Here is a 6553-nt window from a genome sequence, read left to right on the forward strand (position 1 = left end):
AAAGTGGAAATGCCCCCACCATCCCCTTCCAAATAATCCAATATAAAGGAGGTACAACCATTTGACATTAAGTCTACACGACTAAACACATTTTTTTGTTAAACATTAAACTTCACAAAAAGCAAAAAGATGTTAAATAAGTAACTTATATATATATATATATATATATATATCCATGTGTAGAAAACAACGTTACAATCAACTAATGTAACCTACAATGCTAACCGCCTATTCTGATCTAAAAGTCAAATTGTAGCATCATCAAACTCACTGATAATCTTATGGATCATAACATGGTGATCCCATCCCTCTTTTCTTATACCATGATTTCAACATCATTCTTATCGTATCCTTGCATATGAACTTTGATTTTTTTCTTATATGAATTCTTACGTCATTAAACTAGATGGTAATTAATATACCATTTTTTTATGAAGATGGTTGTCATATTTTCTTATTTAACTAAACAAATTAGTTATTATATGAAAATAATACTTTGTCTCGTAATCAAATTCTAACCCTGTTAAAAGTGAGAGAATTGCATGCAAAATGTTAATGGAGTATATAAAGGAATTGCGACCCAATACAATTGAATGGGTATGCAAATCAAGGATAATGCTAAATTGCTAATAGATCAGATGAAAGATGTCAAATAGCCTGGTAATCAAAATCAGTTCCGATAGATCAATTACGACATGGGGGACTAGAACCTTTAGAAGAATTCGGGGTGCCGGTTGGGCCAGCATGGCTGGGTTTAATCTCAATTCAGGTCCAATCTTAAGAATGGACCTTAAGGTCCAAGTCTGAATTAAGTCTAGGGTCAAGCCCGATCTGCCTAATTTGGGCCTGGTTCGTACTAAGATTTGATGCATTCGTCAATAAATCCACACTCAAAACTAATATATGCATGCAAATATATACATTCATTTATATATACATTTATATATGAATATATGTATGTATATAATTGGATTGAATTCGAGACAGATTTGGCTACATAAGTATTAGGCCTGGGCGCAGCCATAAAATAAATAAACCAGAACTTTTGAGTCTGAACCCAGCCGAAAGTCCAAAAATCCAAACTCAGCCCATATAAAATTACAGGCTTCTATATGAATCAACATAATCACCTCACATATCCCAAGGAAATCAAGCACTATATGTTTTAGCAAGTAGAAGGTCAACTATGGTAACAAATGCTATTGGGTAAGGTAGATTAGCAAGCATAGAATAAACTTTGCAGACTGATGCAACTTGGGCTAGGTTAGCTTGAACCTAGCCCCAAAAAATCAGGTTGGTTTGATTGAGTTGAATATCGGGCTCGGTTAAGGTTAGAGTTGAAAAATATTAACCTACACCCACTTCAATTAACTATGGGTTGGATCAGGATTGATTCTCAGCCAACACAATACAATTTTAGGTTTTGAAGACCAAAATTATTTAAATCAACCAAACCTTAATTGGTTGGTACTTGGTACTCAGTGAAATCATTACATTTTTTGTTTTTTTTTTCTCCAAAAAATAAAATTGAGAAAATTGGTGAGGTTAGGGTTGGAAGTTCAGCAACTCTGATTGGGTTCTAACCCGGACCCATCTGCACTCCTAATGGGAATGAGCTATCTCTTGACTTGTGTAGCTTATGTTCCCTGTACTACTAAAAAGAAAAAAAAAATGTTATTATGGTCATTTAGGTCGAGTCCATGACCAACCATTTAAAAGTTGGTTCGTTGGACAGGTCCTCTAAGCTTACTGAGCTTATTTGGGGCTGTTTAGTAACATTGCCTTTTATTAAGCAAATGTTTTGTATGGCATTTTCTTTGAAAAAAAAAAGATAAAAATGGTTGAAAAATATTTGTTAGTATTTTTTTTGACAGTTAGGTGACATTAAACGCCATTAGGCACTATGTCTATACTATCTTTAATAATACGAATACATGTGGTTGGCTTATGGAATTTTTACTAAACTAAAATATCCCATCTCTAAGGTTTGAATCAGAAAAAAAGCAATGGTAAATATGTAATTTTGTTTTCTCGTTTACTGCCTATTATAAAAAAGACACAAAACTCCATTTTTTTTGTTCATAATTGTAAAACCAGTCAATGGCAAAAATGTTATTTATCACTCCCATTTAATGCCTGTTAGGAAAAATACACAAAAATCCCTCTTTTTGTTCGATAATTGAAAAACAAATCATGGTAATTGCTGAAACCTCCCTTCAAATTTTTGACCATTGCCCTAACCTTGAAGTTTAGTAATTGTAATCACTCCCCTAAACTTTTGACACAGTTGCAAGTAGAGCCTCTTTGTGAAATCCTTTAACAAGAGACATGAAAATGTCCAAAATACCCATGTAATTATTATTGAGGTTGGTTTATACATAAAAAATAATATAAATGTTATGACAACAACAAAAAAAGAGTTTAAAGTTGCAATTTTGCCTTTGAGCTATTGATATGAAGGGAAATTTTGGAAAATACATCAATTCCGAAAAAAGAGATTAGAAAGGATTGGGGTAGTGATTGATATGAAGAAGAAATTTGGAAATAAATATTTTGGTCAAAAGTAACTACATGGGTATTTTGGACACTTGTGCTTTTTGGTAGAATATTCTAATAGAGGGTGTACTTACAACTATGTCAAAAAGTTCATGGGAGGTGATTGCATTTACCAAACTTTAGAAGGTGATTGCATTTACCTAAAGTACCTTACTTTAGGTCGAGTGCAAATTTAGTACCCAAACTTTAAAATGTGACAATCTAGTACTCGAATTTTTGAAATGCGACAATCTAGTACCTACTGTTAATGGACCATTAGTTATGTATATCATGTGACCTCATGTGCTGTTTAAGACTTTTAAAAATGCTAAAATTACCCTTGAAAATAAAACACATTGTTCATCATCTTCTTTCTCAAGAAAATTAAATAGAGCCCAAGCCAAGCTCTCAACAATCCAGACCATCATTTCATGATGAAAACACAAGAGCAGGTTCACTGTTGGCCGCCACCATGGCCAGCGAGAGGGGTGGTGTTCTCAATTCGCCACCGTAGCTACCACCATGGCCCACACTTGATGCTCCTGATCAAGATAGATAAAGAGAACTACAACAGAGGCGGAACAAGAACTGTGGAAGAGGAAAGAGAATAAAGGGTGCTCGTTTCATGTCGTTTTTCCTATTTTCCATCATTCCAACATTCAACCTTAAATGACAAAAGTGGAATAAACATGAGAGAGACTTGTTATTGAGCTTCCCGTGTCACGCAGGTATTTCCAAAAAAGCCTGCTGAGATGATCACTAACCATTGGTTTTCCAGGGGGATGGATGATCCGTTGAGGGCGTCGAATAGAAGCATGCCAGATACACACCATTATTTTACTTGTTAATATTTCAAACTCAAGATTATGGATTTGTCACCAGTTCAAAGATAGGAAACATCTTTAAATCCTTCATCTCAATGTATTCTTCTCTAATAAATTGAATATCAAATAAAATCCTAGTATGGGTCCTCTTGACTTTTCACCACAAGATTTGGGAGAATCGGCATCCTCTAACTTCTTCACCACAGCTGAAATCGTCGACCATGAGCTTAATTAATTTAAGGGTTTGAGCTTTTTATGAAGTCGGCTATCGACCATGGCACACCTAATTCAAAACCTATGAGATCATCTAACATTGAGAAGAAAACTTGATAACTGGGATGGCTTCCATGGGATTTAATGACTTCGGTGATGGAAGAGTTGAAAGCTAGTATATTTCAGCTTTGCTTCAATCAAGTTTGAACAAGGGTACAAGTCGTGGCATCTTACAAATTTGGGTGACAATGAAGAAAAAAAACAAAGCATGGCGAACTGATTCGGTCTTCCTACAAGAAGGAGAAGGAAAGAGAGATGGGAAGTCACGGAACTAGTGCTCTCTTCGGCTGGGAGGCCATTCCCTGTTTTTGACTAATTGTACTGTTGATAAACAAAGGGAAATAAGAAAGAACAAGGAGAGAGAGAGAGAGAGAGAGAGAGAGAGAGAGAGAGAGAGAGAGAGAGAGAGAGAGTTTGTTGGTTCTGAGGCCATAGAGGAGGGAGGAGGAGAGAAACAAAGGAGAGGGAAGAAGTGGAACATTTTCCTTTTTACACTTTTTTAAATTTAAAAAATATATGAAAATATAATGGGGCAAGTACGCTGTTTAGTTTTATCGTACAAGTGAGCTGGGGCATCCAAGCGAACTACAACATGTTCCAATCTCATTAGAAGTGCATCTCAGCACATACCAAACGAGTGCTGGAAATCTAGTCTCGATTTGGTTAGTGGGAAGTTGGGATCGTTGTTGCTTTATTAACAGAATGTTAATAAAGAAAGTTAGATGACATTTGAAGGGCATATTATGTCTTTTCCCATGACACTTAACGACCGGTTAACAACAAGTACTAAATTGTTGCATTTCGAAAGTTCAAGTACTAGATTGTCGTGTTTTAAAGTTCAGGTACTAAATTAACACTCAGCCTAAAGTATAGCGTACCTATTAATATTTTCCTTAAAAAAACCTAAAAGTACATCTTATGTTCTCAATAGCCAATGCTGGACGACATTAACCACCATGAAAATATTTCCAACTTGCAAATGGATGAGCAATTTATTCTTTAAACTACTTTCTTATTTTATAAATATTTTTAACCTATTTTCATTGGTTTAGTTCTGGATCATTAAGGTAAAAGATGGTTTTCTCTTACTTATTCCCACCATATGGTGGGTTAAGTTTCCATTTCCGTTACTTAAATATCCACAACATTGAATGGCAAGATATTTGCAAAAGTGATATTTTTTATAGCAGTTCATTATAAGTTTTCAGCGTTAAAGTAGCTGAAGTTGGATTTATCATATAAAAGTTAATTCTTGCAAAGGTAATGAGAATTCAAATAAATTTCTGACAAAGGTAGCTGATAAAAATTATTAATTTTATTAAATTTATTAATGAAACATAAGAAATAAGAATAGTAAGAATTTTATTAATGATAAACAAAAATAGTAAGGATTTTATTAATTCTTGTTACCTTTGCAAGAATTTTATTTGGAAATATCTTTATACTAATGAACCATAATAAATATGATAAATAAGAATAATTTTTATAGATGTAAAAATATGAAAAAGTTACAAAAAAATGGAAATATATTATATACTATCATCATTGCAAAATTTGTTATGTGCAACACACCTACACAAATGACAAATACTAGTGAGTAAGAAACATTTAAATGGTATTTCTTTCAAAAATCATGTTTTAATAACCTAATAAAAAATAATACAAAACCTTTGTACTCGATAAACTCAACCAGACAAAACCTTCGTTTGGTAAAGTGAAAATGCCTACATGGTGCTTATATGGCAATAAAAGGGCTCAACAACACCTGCACAACACCACGACACCAAACACCACCCTAGGTAGAGGTGCCATGGGCCGTGCTAGGCTCGGCACGGAGGTCCGTGTTGTGTTGGGCCGGGGGTTCGAGGCCCATGGGCCAGCATGGCACGGCACGCCGCCCGCGGCCCACACGGTTTGTGGGGCCCATAGCGGGCCACGCTCAACCAACCCGGAATATAGCCGTTGGGCCCTTTGGGGGAGCCCAACGACTAGTTTTAGCTTTTTGGGTTTTTTTTTTACAGAAACACCCCCTATAAACAGCCATATTAGGGGGGTATTTGTGTATTTTGCTTAAGGGGGTTGAAAAAATGACATAAATGCCACCCAACAGCTATATAACTACTTTAGGGGGGCTTTTTGGTAAAGTTATAAGTAACTTTACAATGACCAAAATACTCCTCCCAACAACTAAATAACAGCTAGTTTTTTGGGTATTTTGGGCAATTGAATTATGTTCAATTCCTATAAATAGCCCTATTCTCCACCATTCTCATCACACCAATTCAACAATTATCTTAATCTCTTCTCTATCTCTCTCTCACTCTCTCACTCTCTCTCTCTCTCTCTCTTATACTCATACATTCTCAATTCTCTGCAATCTTAGTAATTTTGATTAGTTGATTGTCTGATTCTACATTCTCCAATTCTCAAGTCTAAACTTTATTGAAGTTTCGACTTTCAACGAGAATAAGGCTTGCACAACCAGCTCAAGTATCTCAAATTGGGAAGCTTGGACATTGAAAGGCTTCAACTGTTGAAGTCAAGTTGGGATTTTGAACCAGCAATTCGACTAAATCAAAGTAGATTAATTTTTATCATTTTACAATTAAAAATATGGTTGGCTCTTCTGAAAACTGATTCCCCAACATGTTCACCATGGATGATATTCGATTGCATCATGGTATTGATACTAGGGGAAAATGAGGACTTCTAATATGTGAGGTACTCTTTGTTGGTGGCTGCAGTCCTGATATATGCGATGTTCCTTACTTCGTCGAGTAGGTCGAGGTTGGTACGTAGCTCATCTTCATTTGCCTTGTCGTCGTATGCTTCTAGTCGTAGTGAGGGAACCTCGATCTCATCTAGGATGACTGCCTCGGTGTCGTAGGTGAGGTTGAAGAGAGTCTCTCCTGTGGTGGTCT

The sequence above is a fragment of the Nelumbo lutea genome, chromosome 7 (assembly GCF_056320005.1).
Source record: "Nelumbo lutea isolate HS-2025 chromosome 7, American lotus-T2T, whole genome shotgun sequence".
NCBI lineage: Eukaryota > Viridiplantae > Streptophyta > Magnoliopsida > Proteales > Nelumbonaceae > Nelumbo > Nelumbo lutea.